Consider the following 24856-nt stretch of genomic DNA (forward strand, 5'->3'; position numbering starts at 1 on the left):
CAAATATTTAGAACCTACTATGTGCTAGGCATTGTGCTAGGTGCTGAAAATACAGCATTGAATGAGATAGGGTTCTTGTTAGCTATCAAGAAAAGCAGTCACTGGACAAGAAATCTCCATTGCAAAGAGCTTTCTAAACTTGAAAGTGCTGGGGAGGGACTTCCCTGGTGGTCCGGTGGTAAAGAATCCTCCTTCCAATGCAGGGGACGGGGGTTCGATCCCTGGTTGGGGAACTAAGATCCCACATGCCGCAGGGCAACTAAGCCCGCGTGCCACTTCTGCTGAGCTCACGCGCCTCAACTAGAGAGCCCACGTGCTGCAAGCTACAGAGCCCACGTGCTCTGGAACCCCGGCGACACAACTAGAGGGAGAAAAACCTGCACGCCACAACTAGAGAGAAGCCTGCGTGCCAAAACGAAGAGCCCGCACTGCAACGAAAGATCCTGCGTGCCTCAACGAAGACCCCGCCTGCCGCGACTAAGACCTGACACAGCCAAAAATATAATAATAATAAAATAAAGAAAATTAAAAAAAAAGAAAGCGCTGGTAAATATAAAAGTGTATCTCTGAGGAGGTAACCTTTGAGCTGAGGCTTGAAGAACAAGCCGGAATTTGCTAGATAAAGGGCAGGGAAGAGTGGGAATTCCCTGGTGGTCCGGTGGTTAGGACACCTGGCTTTCACTGCCGGGGCCCAGGTTTGATCCCTGGTCGGGGAACTAAGATCCCGAAAGCCGTATGGTATGGTCAAAAAAAGGGGGGGGGCAGGGAAGAGTGTGACAGGCAGAGGGAACAGCAGGTGTAAAGACTGAATTAGGAAGACTCAAGCACCTGGAAGAAAGCCAGTGAGGCTGGAGATCGGAGGGGGCGGGGGGAGGGAATGCCCATTGGCCTCGTCCTCAGGATTGGGCTTTATCTTAAGATCAATGGGAAGCTATTGGAGAGTATAAGCAGGGGAGTGACACGACCAGCTTTGGGTTTTTGTTTTGTTTTTTGCGGTACGCGGGCCTCTCACTGTTGTGGCCTCTCCCGTTGCGGAGCACAGGCTCCGGACGCGCAGGCTCAGCGGCCATGGCTCACGGACCTAGCCGCTCCGCGGCTTGTGGGATCTTCCCAGACCGGGGCACGAACCCATGTCCCCTGCATCGGCAGGCGGACTCTCAACCACTGTGCCACCAGGGAAGCCCAGCTTTGAGTTTTTAAAAGCGGTTCTGCCAGCTGTGCAGAGAACAGATTGGAGGAGAGTTGGAGTCGAAGCAAGGAGACCAGTCAGGAAGCAGAGAAAAAGGGGGGCATGACACATCTAAGGCAGCAGGGAGTCTGCACTTGGACCTTGTGTACCATTTCCTTTTCCTTCCAGAGCACCAAGACAAAAACCTGGTTCTAGAGAGGGAGTTTGCTAGGAAGTGCAAGCGAGCTGATTCTTGCTAGTTTTAAGATATGACCACCAGAGGGCGCAAAAACACTAAAGAGACTCGGAGTCGGCCCTGATCCACCTCCCCAGGCTGAGTCCTGGGATTCAAAGGCAGCCCGAGGGCGTGCCCTCCCCTCGCCCAGTTAGATGGCTGACTCTAGGGCCTACAGGAGCCAGCCTCCAGTTCCTTTGTTAGAAAGCAGTGAACAAACTGAAGGAATCCTGGACTGGGAGCCTGAAAATGTGAGTTCAATCCTTCCCCACAGCTCCCCGACTTGGGCAACTTGCCCCTGTTTTCCCTTCTGCCCCCTCATTTGGCCCAGGTCCCCGGCCCTCATTTCAGAGAGAAATGTAGGGGTTCAGAGCCTGGTGTTTGAGCCACCTGGGTTTAATCCCCATTCCAACCACAAACTAGCTAAATAACCTTGGTCAAGTGACTTCACCTGTCAAAGCCCCAGTTTCCATCTCTGTTAAGTGGATATCCTGACACATGCCTTGCACTGTTGCAAATTATGAGATAATGTCTGTAAGTACTTAGCGCAGTGGCTGGCACATAATAATTGCTCAATATATGTTTATTATTCAGATGGAAATGTGACTCACATTCATTAAGTGCTTACTTAGTATCCAGGACTGGGGTTTTTACTAGTAATTCTTTTTGTGGCTTTTGGCAAGATTCCTTCCTTTTTCTGAGCCTCGGTTTCTCCAACAGAAAAACAGAGGGTTAGATCAGAGTGGATTCTCAGTAGGAGCCATTCCAGCCCTGACACTCCAGGCTGTTTCTCTTTCTCTCCCTCCTACCTCTCTCTGCTTCCTTCCTTTCTTCCATCTATCCATCATTTATTCATTCATTCAACAATTATTTATTGAGTATCTACTATATTCCAGATGCAGGAAACAAAACAGACCGACATCAAAGCAGGTGTCCATCACTGAGAGCTAGTCTGTTGGAAGCATGTTTGTTCTAAACCTTCTTTGTCCTCTCTTCCAGCAATCAATCTTGCAGGTTATTTCATGTTTAGAACAGGAAAAAATTGCGCCAAGAGTTTATTTCTGTGCATCCCTGTGTGGCTGTGTATACACACACATTTATATATAACATTTGCAGCAGCGTTGTCATGGTAACCGTTTTTTGGTGTCTCTGGGCATGAGGGCTGCCTGTGAGTGGAGGAGCTTTTATGGAGCACCCCCTGCATGCACTTTTGTGTGGCGAGAATTCCTGCTGGGAGAGTTCCCCAAGAGCCTTTGCCGGCCCTTTTGATCATTGCTGCCTATTTTTCTCATTGATCTTGTCGGATGTGAGTGAAATTGACTGGGGGAGTTGAATGTCAAGTTCAGTGACTGGCAGAGCAAGATCCTCCCCGGACATCTGACAATGAGTGGCGTGGATAGGTCAGCTTGGGCTTTTTGTCTTTTTAAACCCTTGATTTGGGAATGTTTAAGGCTTCGGGGAAGACTCGGATGAAAAGGCAAAAGCAGCCAGGGAATGTATTTTCAGAAACGACAGCTGCAGCAGCCGCTTTTGAACTTGGTAGGCAGTGCCAGAGCCGGGAGGGGCGGAGTGCCAGCAAGAGGGAGAGAAGGGACCCACTATTCACCACGCAGCCCGGCCCCATCCTGGGTGCTTGGCATACGTTATCTCCTGTAATCCTCGAATCCAGCCTGTGAGATAGACACGGTGGTTCTTAGCAGGAAACTGGGATGGAGAGGAAAAGGGGCCTAGCCAGGAAGTGGCAAAGGTGCGACATTCAAACTCAGGCTGCAGGCTAACTCCAGTGCCAGGGTTCTACCCACTACTTGGGCCGCTGGACCACTCTGCAGCCAGGTTCCCCTCACTTCCAGGCCAGGAACTGGGGGGAGGGGCAGCCAGAAATGGCAGCCCAGAGATTCAAATCCTCACAAACGCCAAGTCACAGCAGCAGATCCAATCATGGGCCGCCATGAGATGAACGAATCAAATCTTATGCACGTATTACCTTCACTCTAAATACAGGAGCTGGCTTGTGTTTTGGTGTCGTGAGAGCTTCCCGTGTACCAGGCATTGTTTCACTTCTTTATTATTAAAGTCTGTGAGACCGATGCTATCTCGTCATTACTCTATTACAGATAAAGAGAGTGAGGTACAGAGAGGTTAAATGTCTTGCCCAAGATCACACAGCTAATGAGCTGAGATTTGATCCCAGGCAACCTGGTTCCCGCGCCTGAGCTCTTAACTGCTGTGCCTTTGTGGTCCATGAGTTAGAGTTCTGTGTGTGTGCAGTTCTAACGGAGCCATGTGGACTCTCCCCTCCCCAAAGAGCTTCCGCTATTTGAGAGATAAGAGTTAAGGGCTTCCCTGGTGGCGCAGTGGTTGACAGTCCGCCTGCCGATGCAGGGGACGCGGGTTCGTGCCCTGGTCTGGGAAGATCCCACATGCCGCGGAGCGGCTGGGCCCGTGAGCCATGGCCGCGGAGCCTGTGCTCTGCAACGGGAGAGGCCACAACAATGAAAGGCCCGCGTACCGCAAAAAAAAAAAAAAAAAGAAGAAGAGTTAAAGGGAGAGGGAAGAGGATACTCTTTTATTGATGATCTCCTATGTGTCCAGTACTGAGCTAAGCCTTTCTACCTCACAACTTTGCTGGAACATTAGAACTACTATAATCCCCTTCATACAGATGAGAGGAATAAAGGTCCAGCAAGGTGAAGTGATGGGCTAAGGTTTTAGAACTGGGATTCGAGCGAAGACCTGCATTTTCCAAAACCCAAGCCCTACGCTGCAGAAGTCAAACAGCACTGCCCTGGGCCTTTCTCCCACGTTTCTCAGCTATGGTGCCAAAGAGGTGTTCAGGTGTTCTCCTGAGAGCAGGGAAGGCCCCTCTAGAAACCCTTGTACGGCAGAGGACCCTGACCTGCCCAAATCGAGGTGCTCCCCCAAATCTGCCAGAGTAGGGTTACACTCAGTAACTCAACCAGCATACATCCCACAACTACTTACGGAGCGCCGTCTAGTGCCAGGCTCTGGGCATGTAGCAATGAAAGCGCGTCATAGTCCCTGCCATGGGGAGCTTACTTTCTAGCAGGGAACAGCCATGATACAAGTTAAGTACCTGTGTGAGAAGTGCAGGGAGCTGTGGGTGTGAATAAGAGACTACTGGACCTGGGTTGATAACTGATGTGGGTGTTTTATGTTTATTTAAGGGGTACCTTCCCAACACTTTGGCTTGAGAAGGTCAAAGATATCACTTAGGGCTTCCCTGGTGGTGCAGTGGTTGAGAGTCCTCCTGCCGATGCAGGGGACATGGGTTCGTGCCCCGGTCCGGGAAGATCCCACATGCCGCGGAGCGGCTAGGCCCGTGAGCCATGGCCGCTGAGCCTGCGCGTCCGGAGCCTGTGCTCCGCAACGGGAGAGGCCACATCAGTGAGAGGCCCGCATACCGCAAAAAAAAAAAAAAAAAAAGATATCACTTAGTGCTTTTGGCCAAAGCCAAAAGCCGGCCACACTGCAGCATGAAATGAAAGAGGCTTCTATTTTCTTCATGTTCAGAAATCAGGTTGTGATACTTATCCTCAGGCCATTTCCAGCTTCATAGAAAAGATAAATAAGCTAACGTCTGTTGAGTATTTATAATGTGCCAGGTACTAGGCTACATTGAAGTCCCTTATGCACACAGTGTGATAGAATCACAAGAAAATATCCCAGCACAAAAGAAGCAGAAGGTGGGGATGGATTAAATTTGTCTGGGAAGGAGGGAGAATCAAGGAAAATTTGTCCCATAAGATGATACTTGAGCTGGGTTTTGAAGGATAAATAGGAGCTCGCTAGGCAATCCAGGAGCAGGAGACACTTCAGGTGGAGGAAACAGCATCTGGAAAGATTGGGAGACATGAAAGTGTATGGCCATTCAGGGGACATGTGGTGGGAACTGAGGGTGCAGAGATTGCTAAGAGCCAGATGCAAAAGGGCCTTAGGCACCTGGCTGAGGAACCTGGCCTCTATCTAATCCCCACTTTCCCTGCATGAGGGTGAAATCCAAAAACCTTCTTCAACTTCTCTGTTCAAGTGGAAGAAAAGGCGTGTGACAAGGGTGGAGGGGAAAAAGCATGATTGCCAAATTTGGGAAGCTGAAAAATGTTCATCTGCAGAATTAATTCTAAATCGCTGCTATTTTCATACTCATGCTGGTGGGAAAGGCAGAGCATAGCAACGCGCCTCAGCCTTTTTCCAGGTGTCTGGAGTGCTGGCAGGCCAGGCCAGGCCAGGCTGGCAGGCCGGCTCCCACGGAGATCACTGGAGCCAGCCTGATGCTGGGAGCCAGCTGTGGGCATCTGGAAATCCAGCTTCCTCTTCTAGTCATTAGATGGGAGGAAATTGGAATCCAGGATTTTCCCAAGGCAGTAAACTTGGCAGGATGATTAAATGGCATTAGGCTTGACAAGGGCCAGGGCAAGGCTGGACCACCCAGGTGGACCACCCAGGTGGCCAGAAGGATGTGGTTTCCAGATTCAAGATGGGATATGTGGGTGACTGTGCGAAGTCCCTTGGTTTAGAGAGTGCTGGAGGCCTGCTGGGCAGGTATTAGAGACCTTTCCCTGGGCCAGACCCAGTGGCCATGCAGGTTGATCTCAGGAACAGGGCAGCTCAGCAGATCTGGTATGTAGGGGGTTCTGCTAATAAGATGTGGAAGCAGTAAGATCATGCGCTGCCTTGCCCCCGGCCGAGCAGCCACCTCCTGACCATGTTGGGTGACAGCCAGACAAGGGAGGAGAGAAGGCCCTGTTATGATTCACTTCCTATGTGCGGGTAGTATTGGTACCCAGATCTCCACTGGGGTGTAATGAGAATTAAATGAGTTAATACATGTAAAGAGCTTTGCCCAATGCCTGACACATAGTGAGTGTTCAGTAAATGTTAGCTGTTACTGTTTTTATCTTCTAGACACACTAATGGTTTTTTTCCACTTGCTACCTTACTTAATCCTCAAAACAGCTCTAGGAAGTAGGAATTAATAGGTTAAAAAAAAGTTTGCTTTTTACAGTTGAGAAAACCGAGGTACAATGGGGGGTTATGTAACTCACTCAAGGACACATAGTGAAAAGTGGCAGAGCTGGAGGGAACCTCTACAACTCAACAACAATAACCCCCCTGCCCAATTCAAACATGGGCAAAGGACTTGAATAGACATTTCTCTGAAGAAGGTATCAAATGGTCAGTAAGCACCTGAAAAGATGCTCACTAGGGAAATACAAATCAAAACCACAATGCAATTCCACGTCACACCTATTAGGTGGGTTATTATAAAAAAAAGAAAGAAAAAAGAAAACAAGTGTTGGTGAGAATGTGGGGAAATTGGAACTCTTGTGCATTGCTGGTGGGATATAAAGTGGTGCAGCCATTGTGGATAAACAGTATGATGGTTCTGCAAAAAATTAAACATAGAATTACCATATGATCCAGCAATTCCACTTCTAAGCATGTACTCCAAAGAATTGAAAGCTGGTACTTGTGAACAGATACTTGTACACCGCTGTTCACAGCACCATTAGTCACAATAGCCAAAAGGTGGAAACAACTCAAATGTCCACTGATACATGAATGGATAAACAAAATGTGGTATATCCATTCAATGGGTTATTATTCAGCCTTGAAAAGGAATTACATTTTTGACACATGCTACACAAGGTGAACCTTAAAAATATTAAGTAGCCAGACACGTAAGTATTGTATGATTCCATTTATATGTGGTACCGAGAGTAGTCAAATTCATAGAGACAAAAAGTAGAATGGTGGTTGCTAGGGGCTGGAGGGAGGGGAGAATGGGGAGTTATTGTTCAATGGGTACAGAGTTTTAGTTTGGGATGTCAAAAAAGTTCTGGAGATGCACAATGTAATGACTGCACAACAGTGTGATTGCCCTGAATTGTACACTTAAAAAGAATTTTATGTTGTATCTTACAATAATAATAATAATAATAATAATAAAGAGTTGAAAGAAAGATAAGTGGCAGAATTGGGATCAGGACCAGGTCTCTTTGTCCCCCAGGCTCCTTGGGATGGTTCCCTGGGCCCACTTTCTCCTTTCTAGGAAAATGCACTCCAGTTTTGTTCAAAACTGACTGGTAGAGAGAAAAGCAGTGTCTTGAGGATGATGGGCACACCCAATCGGAATTAGTTCAAGGCATTTGCAAGTGATGTTCAACTTGAAGGACAGGCTAATTCTGAATTCTGTACGAGCCAGGTCAGAGAGCAGAAGGCTGAAGAGTCAGAGGTGGTACCCGTGCGCCGTCCTCTCGTTCTCCTCCCACCTCCACCACCCGCGCCCGCACAGCGGCCGTCATTTTGTGTCAGTCAGTCCACAAATATCTACTGGGCCCTCCAGTACACCACGAGACAGCTCTCAGCCACCAGCTGAGTATCCTACAATTTAACTCAACTCTGACACCATCTACCTGGAGAGAGCTTCAAATCCCACAGCTCATTTATAAGGGATGGTCTGGGAAGGCCTCTCTGATAAGGTGAGGTTAAGGGCTCAGTCCTACAGGGGTGCCCCACCCCACCCCCCTGCTTCACATGACAGTCGCAAGCCCAGGCTGTTACCTGTGCTTCTGATCCACTGGCTAGAGATTGGAGGTTCCCATGACCCCCCTCCTTGGGTTCAATTAATTTGCTAGGGCAGAGCACAGAACTAAGACAAACATTTTACTTACTGGATCACCGGTTTATTATAAAAGGATATAACTCAGGAACAGCATAGGGCAAAGAATGGGGAAAGGGGTGTGAAGCTTCCATGGCCTCTCTCAGCACCTCCATGCGTTCATCAACGTGGAAGCCCTCGGAACCTTGTCCTTTTGGGTCTTTACGGAGGCCTCACCACAGAGGCTTAACTGATTAAATCATTGGCCACTGGTGATTGAACTCAGTCTCCAGCCCTCTCCCCTTCCCAGAGGTCAGGGGGTGGGATTGAGATTTCCAACCCTCTAATCACAATGTTGTTTCCCCTGGCAACCAGCCCCTCCTACTTAGGTGACCTAGGGCTTTCCAAAAGTCACTTCATTAACATAACAAGTGACACCTGATTGCTTTCTTTGCTTAGGCAATTCTAAGGGTTTTAGGAGCTCTACACCAGGATTGGGATGAAGATCAAATATATATTTCTTATTATAAATCACAATATCACAAGCACACAATACATGTCAGGCACCATTCTAGGGCCTGGAGATACAGCAATGAACAAAACAGACAGAATCCCTACTCCGGTAGGGCTAACATTCTAATGGGGAGGGATAGATAGTAAACTCATGAATATGTAAATATGTCACTGGTTAGATGGTGATGAGTGTAATGAAGGAAATTAAAGTAGGTTAGGGTAGCCTGGGGCTGGGGGTGGGTTGCTAACTTATAAGGGATGATCAGGGAAGGCCTCTCTGATAAGGTGACATTTGAGCAGGGACGTGAAGGAAGTGAGGGAATGAGCAGTGCAGATATCTCAAGGACAGGAAACAGAAAGTGCAAAGGCCCTGAGGCAGGGAGTATATAAAAAGGAACATTGTAAAGGCCAGTGCACTAGAAGAGGAGAGTAGCAGAGAAGCTCTGAGATGTAAAGGTGGGGGTGGGAGATGGAGATCACGTAGGGCCTCGTAGGTCATTGAACAGATTTTGGTTTTTATTCCAACTCAGAAGTGAGGACAGTGGAGGGCTCTGAGCAGAGAACGTGACATGACCTCAACTTTTCTTTTCTTTTCTTTTTAAGATTTAATTTATTTTTGGCTGCGTTGTATCTTCACTGTTGCACGCGGGCTTTCTCTAGTTGCGGCGAGCAGGGGCTACTCTTCGTTGCGGTGTGTGGGCTTCTCATTGCGGTGGCTTCTTTTGGTGTGGAGCACAGGCTCTAGGCGCGCAGGCTTCAGTAGTTGTGGCACACGGGCTGAGCAGTTGTGGCTTGAGGGCTCTAGAGCGCAGGCTCAGTAGTTGTGGCGCATGGGCTTAGTTACTCCGTGGCATGTGGGGTCTTCCCGGGCCAGGGATCGAACCTGTGTCCCCTGCATTGGCAGGCGGATCCTTAACCACTGCACAACCAGGGAAGTCCTTAATTTTTTCATGTAAATAATTATGGGGATTATTTAACTTGTAGGCCCAGTTACCTATCTCTCTTCCAGTCCTTGCTAGGGGCCCAGAAGAGTGCCTGGTACATAGCTGTCACTCAGTAAATGCTTGTTTAATAAGTCCTGAAGACTGGTTGTGATTCCAGAGGCACACGGGGAGGAATGACCGACACTTGAAGTGGGAAAAGACTGGGGGTGGGGGGATAGGGGGATCCAACTTCTAAATGAGAGGATGGTATCAGATTTGAGAAACACCTTGGTCCAGCAGTGAAAAGAGGTCATGAGTTTCAGTCCAGGTTGTGCTGCTTACTTGCTGTTTGACCTTGAGAAAAAGCCTTTCTTATATCTGGGCTCTACCCCTAAAACCAGGACACTGGGTAAGGTGATCCCCTAAGGCACCTTCAGTCCTGACTAGACTCTATTACAACACTTCAAAAAAATTGTGGTAAATACAAATAACATAAAATTTACTGTCTTCACCATTCTGTGATAATATTCTTTGTTCCCTCTTGCATCCTGGTGAAGCTGAAGCATCTGCTGCCGCAGTGCTGGCGGGGGCTGTGGTCCCCTCCAGGAACAGCTGAGAAATGAAGACCGTTACACACACCGTGGGCAAAGAGGTAGGACGACTTGGCCCCAGAAGTGGGAGTGGGAGTGGCAGCAAACTTTGCCTTGGAGGCAAGAGGGGAAGGCATGAAGCTTTGTTGAGGTACCTACCATGCCCTAGGCCCTGGCGATGCTCTCTACAGACCAGCTCCCTTAGGTCTTGCTTTAATCCTTTAGAGGCAGACCTCCTGTTTTTATTTTGCAAATGGCCCAGAGAAGTTAGGAAACTTGCTTAGGGTTGATTGGCTAGTCTGTAAGGTTAGAGTCCAGATCTATCTGAAAGTTTACAACCTTTGAAAGGAACTACCACCCTTACACGGCATCCTACCACTGGGCCCTGGGACGCTGGGCAGGGCCTGCTGGCACAGCTCTTTACTGAAGAACATACGTGGCCAATTATGAACGGGCCTGCAGTATAAGGAATGGGAGAAAATATTTCTTTACTGTTCCCATTGGGCTTTCCCTCCTTCCATTCATGTCCATTTCAAATGGGTGCCAGGTAGTTGCTCTTTCTTTGGTCTTTCTTCCTCCTCCTCCTCCTTCTTCTTTTTTAAAAGTTCTTGGCCTCCCATCTCTATGTCTTAACTGCCTAGGGTCTAGATCTTGGGTCAGCAAGTTCCATGCCCAGCTCTACCTTGTCAGGCCTTGGTGGAGGTTTGCATGTCTCAGAGCGGAGCACCTAATAACATACAAACCTTCTGTGGCTACTGAAGATGGCTTCTGTTGTGCTAAAAGGCCAGTCCCCTCCAGGAGAAAAAAAAAAAAGAAAGGGCCAGAGAACTCCAGCCTGCGACAGTATTTTCAAAAGTTTTCAATTAAGAAATTAAGGGGTCCCCCTGAGCCCAATCTTCAGTTCACTCAGAGAAACAGCACAGTGACCCCACATGATAACAAATAAGCAAAGCTCCGTCACCCAGCCACGAGGAGATGCGTAAACCAAGTCTTCACCTGTCTGCTGGCTCTCTGAATGAGGATGGAGAGGTATTTTGATTCTGGGAGGAAATGCAGGTCTCTGTTGGGGGTAGCGTGGTGGGCTCTGGGAACAGTGGCTGGCTGGTCAAAAATTCAAGACTCCTCCTGCGAGCCAGCACTGCCTGCTCCAGGAAGTTCTCACCCTTTTCGCTCCCTGTGCAGTGAGGCCCAGCCTAGGCTCTGCAGTAGCGAGGGCTTCTCCAGGGTAACCTGAAAATCCTCTGGCCGTTCACAATTATTCTGTCCTTTAGCAAGCTCACATCCTTTTTATTGAGTGCTAGATATCAACGATATTTTAAATGACTAGGTAATGTTCCTATGTAAATGAATAATAGTAGCTAAAATGTATCCAACTATGACAATGAGCAAGGGACTGGACTTTGTTGTCTTATTTCTCATGATAAGAGGTGGAGTCTCCATTTTACAGATGAGAAAACTGAGGCTTGAGAGGTTATGTGATTTCTCCAAGGTCATACAATTAATCAATGGCAGGGCTGAGAATCAAATTCAGGTAATCTGATTCCAACAGCTGTACTCTTTATTGCTCAACACTGAGCTTTAAGCATCTACTTGGGAGCCTAGAGAAGGGGAGCCTAGCTCAGCCTGGGGAGCGAGGAAAGGGTGCCCAGAGGAGGCGAGGCCTAAGCCAAGCCTTGAGGCAGGAGCAGGCATAAGCCAACGGGCTGAGAAGGGAGAGGATGGTTTGGGGTCGTAGTCCACATACAGACACCAGGGAGAGGAAGAGAATGGCTTTGTCTGCAGTGGAGCAAAGTGGCTGCAGTTCTGGATCTGAGGTGGAGAGTGGCAGGATGGAAGTGGAGTCCAGATCCTGAAGGGCCTTGAATTTAGACTGGATCCTGAAGGCAATGGGGGAGCCATGGAGGCTCTCAGCAGGCAAGTTCACAAAATCAGCTTCGCTTGTTGACAGTGCCTCTGGCCAGCGTGGGGAGGTTCGTCTGTGGAAGGCAATGGTGGCAAATCAGAACTGGAGTCAGATGCCTGGGTTTGAATGCCAGCATTTCCACTTGAAAGTTATACAAGTTGCTTCTTCATATCTTTAAGCCTCAGTTTATTTGTGAATGGGATATAATAATACCTTGCAGAGTTGTTGAGGTGAGTAAGAGTGAATCTAAGCAGAATGTTTAGCAGAGCTGTACCCTGGCACCCAGGAGGTGTTCAATAAATATTAGCTTCTCTGTGCCAGACGGGAGGTGTTGAGCAGGGCTATGATTGGGATGAAAGGAGAGTGCTCTACCTTTCTGACTTTGCTCCCTATAAGCCTTCCGCATTGATTGCCTGGGGCCAGAATCTTATCAGGGACTTTTACATTATTTTGCCCAAGGTATATCTGTTTCAAGAGAGATAATGCTCATAAAGTGCTTAGCAAAGACCAGACACACAGTAATCACCCGATGCTTGTAGCTATTAAGTTAGGAAATGAAACTAGCTCAGAAAAGAATAACAGTTAAGCAATGATCAGTCTGTTATCACCCTAGTATACAAGGGAAGCCAAATTCTTTCCTGGGAGCAGGTTTCCCTTGGGATAAGGAAGTCTGAGATCTGGAACATAGAAGGAGAATCTGGGGAACTGCAGGACCACTTGGGAAGTTTTCCTGGAGCCAGTCACGTCTAGAGAAGAGCAGAAAAATCCAATCCCAGGTAAACAGGTGTTACAAATCCAAATGGCTTAGGATTCCAGAGTATGAAGTGGCTCCTGCCTTCCAGTCTGGAGATGGGGGATTATGCTTCCTTTTCTACACCAGGAGCTGTGAAACCCTCTCCAGAAAGATGCAGTTGTGGTATCACCCTCCAGATGCTTCTTCCCAGAGGGAGCTTTTGGAGGTCCCAGGGACTGTCAAGAATTAAGCAACCACGATGTGTAGAGCTTTATGTGAATTGAAAAAAAAAAAGGCAGTGTGAGGCAGTATAGCAGGAGGCAGAACCCAGCTCTAATTTTGTCTCTGCCAACTACACTCTCCATGTGACCTTGGCAAAGTCTCTTGCCCGTTTCGAGCCTCAATTTTTTCAGCTTCTTCTGTGTGTGATGGTATTGAGCCTCCCTGTGCCTCAGTCTCTACAACTGTGAAATGATTACCACCTCTTTCACAGGACTGTGTGAGATAATGAACTGCTCAGTGCCTGGTTACAGTTATTACCTGGCTTGCTCCCTGATCTCTGCAATTCTTTTCCCCTCAATGATCCTGTGCTTGGACAAGACCCCAACTGGAGGTGGAGTGTGTGGGCAGGGGGTGGGGGGGTGTTGGCTGGTCCTGCTGGGGAGAAAAGGAGCTTATCACCAAGTGTTACGCCCGCATAGGACACCGGGAAGCCGACCACTGGCTGCTGGTCAAAAGGCGCTCCAGTCTCCGGGCAGGCCTTGGAAGAATCCGTCCACAGATCCCCAAGTTAAGGCTGCTGATTAGATAAGGAGGGTCGGATCAGGTCCCCAGGCAACTTGGGAAGCGGCAAGGTTTATTCGGACGAATGAACCTGGATTTCAGATGCAGGTTTGTCCCTGTCCTTTCCTGGCTGGATGACCTTGGGCCGGTCACTTTCCCTCTCTCAGACTCAGCGTGCTCTGGAAATGGAGCTCCTCATCCCGCTCACCTCTGGGTGGACAAGGGCGAAATGTAGACACAATGGACGGGAACTGCGTTAAGGGTGGGCGAGTGCTATTTGTTATGCTAATAGGTCCACCCGGCGGGCTCCTATCCAGCGGTTTCACTCCGGTTAAGCAGTTCCTCCCACCGTAACCGAGGTTTCTCGCCTCACTGCCTCCCGCCCCTACGGACAGGGCTCTGCGGACCGCAGGCTCCAGGGCCGTTACCATTGTTCTTCGAGGCTGGGCGGCAGAGGAGGGATCTCGCAGACCAGACCTCGCCTTTGGTCTCTCCTTCCGCCCCGCACCCCAGCCGCAGCGAGCCTGGAAGCCCCTCTAGCCGATCTTTCCCGAGCAAGCGAGTCCTCCCCGGAGAACTGCCGAACGGCGGCCGAAGGCGCCCCCGAGTGTTTCCGAAGAACCCCGACCTCTCGCAGTCTCCGGAAAGAGCCGAAGGAGCTTCTCACCCTCGGCCTCCCGAACTACTCCGAAAAGGCCCGAAGTTTTCCGAGCGGCCGTCCTGCCGGACTGCTGGAGGCGGCCGCAGCGCCATGTTGGATGCTCTGCTTGTTGAGTGAAGAAAATCCGCCGGCATCGCCTGAGCCCCGCTACCGAGAAGGGCGCCGCTTCCCCCGGGGAGGGGGATAAAGACCCCCTGCCGCCGGCCCATGAGGATATTGCCGTGAAAGGTCCGGTCTCTCCGCCTCCTGCCCCCGCCGGGTCCGGCCCCCCCCCTGGGGTCGCGTTGTCACGGAGACCGGCAGCCGGTGGTGCTGGCCCGCGGGGCGGCTGCTGCTGCCGGCGGCGGCGGCGGCGGCGGCGGCGGCGGCGGGCGTGTGTGACCGGCCCCGGCTCCCTCCTCCTCCTCCTCCCAGCCTCCCCCCGGCCCCCCGCTCCCGCCGCCTCCCCGGGTCTGCCCCCATCCCGCCCCCCCGCTGCCCCCGGCCCCTGCACCCCGGCGCGCCCGGTCCCGCTCTGGGGGGGTTGGTGGCTTCGCTTTGCCATGAGTTTACCGCAGAAACCGGCTCTGAAATCAGGCTCAGCGGCTGCAGCAGGAACCGGACCCGGCACCGGAGCGGCGGCGGCGGCGGCGGCGGCGGCAGCAGCAGCGGTACCGCCTCCTCACCCGGCGGCGGCGGCGGCGGCGGCGGCGGCGGCAGCGGCAGCGGCGGCAGCGGCCCCTCCTCACCCGAACATCAGGGCCCTCCAGACCCAGGCGCCCCAACAGTATCCTTTTCACCTTCCTGCCGGCCCTTCGGCTCTCTTCGCTGCAGACCAGGGGGGCTGTGGCCCCTCCGGGGACTCTCCTGCCGGCAGCTACTGCCCACAGGGAAGGGGCTGCTCCTTCAGGCCACGCACCCGGCTTGGTCGGAGCTTTTGGGGTGCCCCGGCAGCAGCACTACGGGGCACCCCGGGACCCTCTGCACTACTGCGAAAAGTAGCTCCATCGGCCTTGCTTCTGCAGCCCTTCCCTTTTGGAGCTGGGGGACCCTTCCCCCCTCGCCTCTCCTCCCCTAAACCCTACCTCCCCCCCCTTATTAGGCCGAATTTGCTGGTGCCTGTGACCAGCCCCGCAGGGAAGGCTTTTCTCTGATTGTTGTGAGGACTACACCCTCCTCATCTCCCTTCAGCTCCCCCTGCAGCGGGGCATGGTGGGCTTCTCTAATTATTATTATTAATACATAATAAACTCTATTGGTAAATTTCCTGTGTGAAACTAAACTCAGCTCGTTCCTGAGGTAAGTTGGATTTTAAATCTACGGTGAAATTTTGCAGAAAGCACTCCCTCTGCGTAGTGTTTTTTAGCGATTGGGGGAGTTGTGGTTTGTGGTGGAACGCGATCTAGGGAGGAAATGTTAAACCGGACGCTTCCCTGCGTTTGACCTTTTTAAAGGAAGAGGAAATTAACAGACATTACCCATCACCCCCAAAAGTCTCACTTCTTGGAAGGCTTGTGTTATGCTGAATATTTTTAAAGGGCTTTCAGTTACTCTTCATAGGCCTGATGTCTAGAGGGTACCAGGGACCCTGGAGGAAAGTCTAGTATTGAATGTGTCTAATTTCATGTTATTTGCTTGATTGTAGAATTTTTGGACAGCTTTGATTAAAAAGACTTGGTGACGAGGTATTTTAGTTAAAAACCAGCCGGTGAAGGTAAAACATTGAGTTCATGAATTTCACGGAGACTTAGGCGTTATTAGCTACCTTAGAATAACATTTCATCATCCATCCCTCCCCCCAATCCGTTGTATTTGTGTAAATCAATAAATAATCATTGGATGTTAGATGTGTTTTTGTACTTGTGTCATCGTGTGTTTGACTTTTAGAGAGAGTAGGGTATTTGAGCAAGTGAGAAGCTAACTGCTGTGAGGTCCACAGATTATTTCACAGTCTGTAGTTTGATTCTTGTCTGTGTCTATTGCTTTGAGAAGGGGAAGGTATCTCCCTTCTAGAGTCATTCCAGGTCATCGTTTTGGTTTCTGTCAAGTGCCATTTTCTCTGTTCTTTGAATATTGTTAGTCCACATTTTTTCAATCCAAGCAGTGGTGGCGCAGAGTAAGATAAATTCCATTCCAGTGTCATGTGTGTACTGATTTCATAAGGTTGAACTGCAAGATTCTGTTCAATTAAGAATTGTTCACCAATGAGAATGGTTAGGGATTCCTAAGTGTTTGTTGCTCCTCGAAAACCTGGTTAGTTTTGATCAGTATCCCTAGTTGCTTTACTCTGGGGGAAGAAGTTTGGCTGATATGCCTACTTCAAGGTGGAATTCACTGCTGGATCTCTTAAACATATCTTGACTTAATGCTTTGTGAGTTTAAATTCCTTTTTAATTTCAGTTTTTTTTTTTCTGGTCTTGATTGCCCATATTTGGTTAGGGCTCTAAGTTTCTATACTGCGCCACCAAGTAAATTATTCCTTACCTGCATCTTGGAGCTGTTTTGGAAATTAAATGAAAGGAGGTCCATAGTTATGTGTTCTTGACTACAGAGTGTTAAGTAAGGACTTGAGTACTGAATATGACAGTGCTTGGTGAATTTGGTGGTGTTACTTGGACACAAAGAGCTGTGACTTGAGTGTTTCAAGTGTACTTTTTCTCAGCGCATTTCACAAAGGAAGGACTTGTAAAAGCTGTGAGTTGGTTGCAACATAAAAGTAGTTAGTACTACTGCAACAGTTGTTAAACGGGATTTAAGATGTAATTTCTAGTGGAAATAACTTTTATACCTATACGTAGTAATATAGGATACTTGGTTTTATGTGGCTTTAAGTTTTACTTTGCCTCATGTCATCGAAGTAAGATTAAATTTTCTTCTTGATGTATTTCACAATTCTATTATCTTCTCTTTGCTTTACACATTGAAAGGTTACAAACTGCTAAAATCTAAAAGCTTGTATAGTAAATGAAGTGTAGATTACAGATTTCATTAGAACATACCAATGGTGAAATGTTATCAATGGTAATGGGGAATTGGTTAAAAATGGATTGAAATAGAACAATTCTGCTTTTGTACACTGAGTGTGACTGAGTGTGGGAATTTGTATTTGTTTGATGAAACCACTTTCCAAACCACAAACCATTGTATATAAGTTGATACACATTGAAGCATTGAGACTGGAGTGCAGATTTGGAGTTGCTCTTTCTGTGGCTTGATTAACTCTCCATTTCCTCAAAATATACGGGTGCAGTTGTGTTTGAATTAAATTAATAAGTTCAGATAGTATTTTAAATTTGTAAAAATATTAGAGATTCATGTAACAAGATGTCCTTCATTTGTACTTAGGGTTCAAGTGACAAATCAGAAATGATAGTGAATTTGAATTTAAACGGAACCTGCTTAAGTAAACATTGGTATGGCGTGGCAGGCTCATAAGGCCATTTCATGGAAAGACGCCTTTGACTGCTGAGAGGCAAGGGATGGGGCATGGCAGAGGGTGGGCAGGAATGGTGGGGATGAAAGAAGAAGATAAACCCTGATATAAAAAGTGCTAATGGCAAGGGAGAAATATGCTTAGAGTTTTATAACATAATCCAGTATGAATAGTTTATGAAATTGGCACTTTAGGATACTTGCCTTGAGATTTGCTCACCTCAGCTTCCCAGTATGAGGTTCCAAGAATCTCAATAGTGATTCTTAACCTTTTCTGGGTAACAAACAACTTTGACATTTTGATGAAAGCTTGTAGATCCTCTCCACAGAAAATTGTACATGCATAGAAAATCTTGCTTACATTTTCAGGGAGTTCTTGGGTCCCCATTAAAAGCCTAATTCTTCAGATGGAAATTGCTCACCCTTGAGATAATTAAAGATAAATGAGTTTGAATTCAGGTCCCCAAGTAGTTCTGACTTAAACAGAACAATTTTGCAGTCTGTTATGAATACACAGTGTTCTATTTATATGGAAAGACTTCAGGGTGTAATTTCTCTCAGGGCTGCTGACACTTCTGGGGAGTCTAGTTACTGTTTGGGGGGAGTTGGTTTGGTTAAGAAATCAGAGCAGTGGGTTCTTTAAAGGAACTAAATTTGGTAAAGGCCTGTGGTGACCCAAAAATGACTTGTGTCCTCAGCTATTTTGTCTTAGATATGACATATATTAAAAGCAAATATTCCCTTTTTTTTTTTGGTATTACAGTTTTCCTTTTTTTTGAGCTCTGTGTTGATTTTCAGTTTTGTAGGCTGAAGCTAATATTTGCTTTCTTCTTTTTTGCCTCTACCAAAGCTAAATCTGAATAATAACAATAGTGTTCATTTATTGAGTGCCTACTATTCTAGGAGCCATACATACATGATTTTATTTAATTCTCACAAGGACTGTAATGAGTCTGTATATATTCCTCATCTGTAAAATACTATCTGTATTTTACAGATGAGGAAACTAAAGTTCAGAGAAGTTAAGTAACATTCCCACAGTTGTCTCTCTAGTAAGTAATGGACTGCAGTTCAGACCATGGCTCCAAAGCTTATGAATGTCCTTTGTAGTATGCTGTGCTACTTCTTACCAAGTCTGCATGTGGAAGTGGAAGGAAGGATACCCTCCCATATTTGATAGCCAGGGGAAGTCTGTATAAAGTAAAGGAGCTCTTTGGAGTAATCTAGAATGCACTGATGCTGCACCTTGTTTTAATTAGCTCATAGCCACACACTGCTAGACAAGTAGGTTATCTTTACCTCATTGAGTCTTAAAGCATAGGAATAGGCCTGCCACATTTGATTTAGTGCATGTTTCTGCTTGTTCAGATGTTAGCAAGGCCTCCAGCAAAATACCTTTATAACTAGCAACTAGAACTCGGTAGCTTACGCAGTGGCCAGCAGTCTGTTTACTCCTAAGCCCCACCATCAACAAAGATGGATCTGTGCTTTGGGAGAGCAGATCCTCATCATCCTCTTCTAGCAAGGGAGAGAGGGAGACCAATGCAAGATGGAGATAAAGAAGGAAGAAAGTTAGATGCCTGAGGCATATCAGCTCACATCAGTCACATCCTGCTGCTACTCCCTGTCCTAGTCTTATGGGTATTTTCTGTCAAACTGAGAATTTAAATTACCTAAGGACTGATATGGTGCTTTTCCACATTGGGGTTTCTGGAAGATTTTTACAAAACGTCTGCTAAAAAATGTTTGAAACCCATGTTTTAAATCATAATAGGGTTGCTATTTGTATTGGAGCTTTAATCTAAGTGGCAAGTTTTAAAATTGTTCATTTATCCAGCACCTACTGTGTGCCATACTCAGTGCTAGGTCTGGAGTTGAAATCTTTCCCCTCAAAGAACTTGGTCCAGACAGGTAAACGGACAGAATACCATGAGGCAAGTACAGTAACTCTGCTATAAGAGCCTAGCCTGGGGGAAGGAGGAATTAGGGCTTCCTAGAAGAAATCTGAGCTAAATTAGAAGGATGAGTAGGAATTACCCAAGGTTTACCCAGAGCTTTCACCTTCTGCCTGCTGACTTTTCACAATTCCTTTGCTGTTGCTGCTGCATAGAATTTTAGTACTAAATGGATTCCAGGCATGTTTCAGGTTTTTAGCAGGAGCAGAGAAGCTAGAAGGAGGTACCAGAGAACATGGTAATCAAAACACTATTGCTGTAGATTCAAAATATCTTCTGCATCATAATATGAGGAATTAGAGTATGAGAAGATATGTAACAGATCTGATCTCTGTGGTTGGTTCTTTCCTGGTCTGCTTCACACTCATCCCATAATACCCCCCTGCCCTTCTGGTATTAGACTTTGGCTGGGAAGCAGTACCTGCTGGCCTTAAAATATAGATTTTACTTGGTATATTGAGAAGTCCACCTGATTTGGAGTAAAAAAAAAAATCTGGATTCAAGTTTGGCTTTTCCATTTTTTTTTTTTTTTTGCGGTACGTGGGCCTCTCACTGTTGTGGCCTTTCCCGTTGTGGAGCACAGGCTCGGGACGCACAGGCTCAACGGCCATGGCTCATGGGCCCAGCCGCTGCGTGGCATGTGGGATCTTCCCGGACCGGGGCACGAACCCGTGTTCCCTGCATTGGCAGGCGGACTCTCAACCACTGCGCCACCAGGGAAGCCCTGGCTTTTCCATTTTAATGTGTTATCTTGGACTAGTCACATAACTACTTTGGGCATCAGTTTCCCCTTCTCTAAAACGAAGGGGTAAGACTAGTTTATAGTTTACAGAGTGATACTCTTGAATTGTAATGGCTTTTAACTCTGAAGATTATGGTTTGAGGTTTGTTTTGTTCTTGCAAGTAGGCGGGAAGGATTTATAGAGACCTATTAATGGTTTCTTAGTTTGTCTGATGGTCAGTGACACGTTTCTGTGGTGACTTACTGATACTAGAGGCATTCTGACATGGATCATAGGGAAGGCAGCTTGCTCATATGAGAAGAAACCTCTGGTTTTTGTTTTATTAATGTTAGATTTAGCCAAACAGACTGAAATACTTCTGTGACTTAGTGAAGACTATATTGTCTATGGTGGGATGGCTTGAGGCTGTAAAATAAGGTTGCCACCATGGTCAGATGCTGCCTTGCTCTGGGTGATGATCCAGTTAGTTCATTTATGAGGTATGACGGAAAGTAAGTTCTGAAGTAATCTCCTGTGATGAGAAAATCTATTTTTACTTCAGGAATAATACTTCGAGCTAATATAATACGAAATGAAGTATTTCCTGATTATTAGGTAGGTGCCTGACTTCAAGTAATGTGTAAACTGCAGGTGAGATTTACATGGATGAAATATTGCAGGATCCCAAGATACTTCTGAATTCTCAGTTGGTTCCTAGTTCTTTGGCTTGCTGCCAACCAGAAGTTTTTCACTCTCCTATACTCTTAACTGAAATTTGAGATAGTTTGAACTATTTAAAGTACATTTGAAATTTGTCAGTTTTTATGATCTTTATTAACTAGTAGTTGTTTTGTACTTTTTTGAGCCCTGTGTGTGTTTCCTGACTCTTCTGAGACATTAAATTTTATCTGTAGAGAATGTAAACTCCATAAAGGCAGAGATTTTTGTCGCTTTTGTTCACTATTGAATTGCTAGCACCTATAACAGTGCTTGGCAGGTAGTAGGAAGTCTATAAATATTTGTTGAATGAAATGTTGATTAAGTTAGAGTCGAGGAATCAGTTTAAGATAAGTTTTGGAGTAATAGAGATGGCATCACAACACACTTTGCACACTCAAAGCTGCCCTAAATTGTTTGCACTGATGTGTAATTGAATTGAAAATAGTTTCATAATTTCCTTTGAGATGGCATAAGCATTGACCCAGTTTACGTAGCCATCTAAAATGACTGGGTTACATTTGAAGTATAGATACTGAGGATTAGAATTTGTATAAAGGCCAAGGAGAAAAAACATTTATAGTCAAATGTAACTATTAAAATTTTTGTTTTATAATTATGAGTAACACATCATCAATTCAGAAAATTTTTAAATATGGAAAAGTAAAAAGTCAGTCATAATCTTAGTACATAGAGATTACCACTGTTTAACATTTTGGTTTATTTCTTGTCCTTTTTTCTATGGACTTTAGTTTTAATGGACTTAAAATCTGCCCTTTTTTGTAACATAACTTAAGGTTAAATTACATATAGTTTTGTATCTTGCTTATTTTGTTACTGAACTATCTGCCAGCAGAAACTACTTTTTGAATAGTTTTATTCTTCATCAATTTGGAATGAACTATTTTTGTTTCTTTGGAAAGGTCTTCTTTCACCTTTGGCTTGTAGCTCAGAAGTTATCACTGCACATTAGACAGAGAAGGGCTGAAACCTTTATCAAGAAGTCAGACATTTTTGACTTGTTGTGCCTATAATGTTTTGCATTATTTATGACATTAAAACTTGATCTAACTTCACAGATTTTCCCCCCTACAGTTACGTACATTTAAAAAATTATTCCTTTGAATCCATCTTCATCCATATAGTCAATCATACTTAAAAAAGACGTGGCCAGGGTGGTATTTGCTAGTTATGAATTGTATGCATGTGTGATATTGCCTTGATTCCTTTAATTGGTTTTCAACAAACGTTGGTATTATATGGAGTGATTGAGGAGGGAGGAAAAGACCATATGCGGTCTCATGTGGAGTTAGGGAAATAAGATTGAAGCATGGGAACAAACAGAATTTTGGAATAACAAGGGGGAGAACTAGGTGGCAGTAGAAATAAGTACAGCCAGTTTTGAGCCAGAATACAGTATTTTTACATTGAGAATGGAAAGGACTGAACCTTGAAGATAGAATGGAGGAATGTAAGAAGGAAAGGGTGACTCTGACTCTTTCTAGGCCCTAGAAAATAGCGTATAAAAAACAGAATTTGAACTGAAAGATGAATTTTTAAAAAATTAAAAAGAGTTTAAGACTGCAGTCAGGGTTTGGTTCGGCAGAGAGGAATGAATTGTGGGGAGTGGGTGATCAGCATGAACAAAGATTTGGGCCTGAAATAAGCACAGTGTATGCTGGATTGTAAGGGTCCTGATCAGTATGCTTGGAGTAGAGGAGTCTTGAGGTTGAATACTTGAGATAATGGATCTGGATTCTAGAGGACTTTGAATGAATAAGAGAAGAGGTTAGACCTCACTTGTGTAAAACCATTGCTCTTTTTTTTGGACAGCTTTATTGAGATATAATTTGCATACCATACAAGCCACCCATTTACAGTGTACAGTTCAGTGGTTTTGAGTATATTCACAGAATACTGCAACCATCACCCTAGTAAATTTTAGAATATTTTCATCACTCCCCAAAGAAACCCATTAGACTCACCAGTTCCCCCCCCGCCCCTCCCCCCCCCCCAGTTCTCTCTGCCCTAGGCAAGTACTAATCTACTTTCAGCCTATAGAGATTTGCCTATTTTGGACATTTCGTATAGGAATAATACAACATATGGTCTTTTGTGAGTGGTTTCTCTCACTTTGCATAATTTTTTTGTGGTTCATCTATGTTGTAGCGTGTTGTGCGGTACGCGGGCCTCTCACTGTTGTGGCCTCTCCCGTTGTGGAGCACAGGCTCTGGACGCGCAGGCTCAGCGGCCATGGCTCACGGGCCCAGCCGCTCCGCGGCATGTGGGATCTTCCTGGACCGGGGCACGAACCCGCATCCCCTGCATCGGCAGGTGGACTCTCAACCACTGTGCCACCAGGGAAGCCCTGTAGCGTGTTTTAGAACCTTTTTTTTTTTAATTGTCGGAGAATATTCCAAGTATTACATTTTTTTCATTCATCTGTTGATGGACGTTTGGGTGGTTTAAACTTTTTTACCATTATGAATAATTATGCTATGAATGCTTTTGTGTGGATGTATGTTTTCATTTCTCTTGCATATATACCTAAGAGTACAGTTGCTGGGTTTTATGAGGTAACTCCATGTTGATTAACTGCCAAACTGTTTTCCAAAGTGACTACCATTTTACATTCCTACCAGCAAAAGATGAAGGTTCCAACACTTGGCATTGTATATGTCTTTTTGATTATAGGCCGTTCTAGTGGGTGTGAAGTAGTATCTCATTGTGGTTTTGATTTGCTTTTCCTTGATGACTAATGATGTTGTGCATCTTTTTGTGGGCTTATTGGCCATTTGTCTTTGGAGAAATGTCTGCTCAAATCCTTTGCCCAGTTTTTAGCTTTGTTGTCTTTTTATTATTGAGTTGTAAGAGTTCTTTATATATTCTGGGTACAAGTCCCTTTTCAGATATAACATTTGCAAATATTTTTTCCCATTCAGTGGGTCATCTTTTCACTTTTCACCCTCTGAAGCAGAAAAGTTTTTAATTTTGATGAAGTCCAATTTATGGTTTTCTTTTGTCACTTGTGCTTTCATATTGTGTCTGAGAAGGCTTTGACTAATTCAAGGTCATGAAGATTTACTTCTTTGTTTACTTCTAAGAGTTTATAATTTTAGCTTGTACATTTAAGTCTCTGATCCATTTTGAGTTAATTTTTGTGTATGATGTTAAGTAGGGGGTTCAAGTTTATTTTGCATTTGGATATCCAGTTGTTTCAGTGCTGTTTGTTGAAAAGACTTCTTTCTTCATTGAATTGTCTTGGCACTTTGTCAAAAATCAATTGCATTTCTTTCGGTTTTTTTTTTTTGGGGAAACTGGTGATGAAAACAGTAGTTTTGAAGATTTATTTGGTTGAAGTGTGCAAGTTGAAGTAAGAAACAGGAAAGATTAGGAGAGTAGGAATGGCATCACAGAACTATGTGTAAGGTTTTATAATCCATTAAATGTTTGAGATTTAGTGAGGTGTGCTAATTTTTAATGACTTATTGAATAAACAGACTTTGACCATTTCTTCCTTTTGTATAATGCCTGGAACTATTCAAAAGAGATTTTGCCTGCTTCTATTATTAAGATAATTCCTATTAGGCAGTGATAATTTTGTAAGAAGTAAAGTATGGACATTTGACTACTTTGCTGTCCTGTGAAGAATTGAAATTGTAAGTTACAAATTCTTGGGTTATTGTATTTCACATAGAATGTTAGTTCTGCCTAAAGCATTTATGTAAGTTTCAAGTTAAATTTGATTTTTTTATTTATTAGGTTATACCCTCAGTCTATGCTAATGTTTCTTTATATTATTATAAAGAAACAAAATAGAGAAATACTGCTAATCTCTAACAGGATTCTTTTTACTATTTAGGAAAAGACCACATTAAAGAAGAGGCTTTGTATAATAACCTTTCAAGTCTGATAAAAACAGG

The 24856-nt window shown here is 45.6% G+C and overlaps 1 protein-coding gene across 2 annotated transcripts in view; it reads left to right on the top strand.

Moving 5' to 3' along the window:
* The first annotated feature begins 14749 nt into the window (after positions 1-14749).
* The window catches only part of EIF4G3 (eukaryotic translation initiation factor 4 gamma 3), a 370577-nt gene continuing 360470 nt past the window's right edge, over positions 14750-24856 (top strand). For both annotated transcript variants that reach the window (XM_060141188.1, XM_060141189.1), the window contains exon 1: positions 14750-14894. The gene's annotated coding sequence lies outside the window, so the exon portion shown is untranslated. The remainder of the gene's footprint in view (positions 14895-24856) is intronic.

Source organism: Lagenorhynchus albirostris, chromosome 2, assembly GCF_949774975.1.
Source record: "Lagenorhynchus albirostris chromosome 2, mLagAlb1.1, whole genome shotgun sequence".
In the NCBI taxonomy this organism is placed as follows: domain Eukaryota; kingdom Metazoa; phylum Chordata; class Mammalia; order Artiodactyla; family Delphinidae; genus Lagenorhynchus; species Lagenorhynchus albirostris.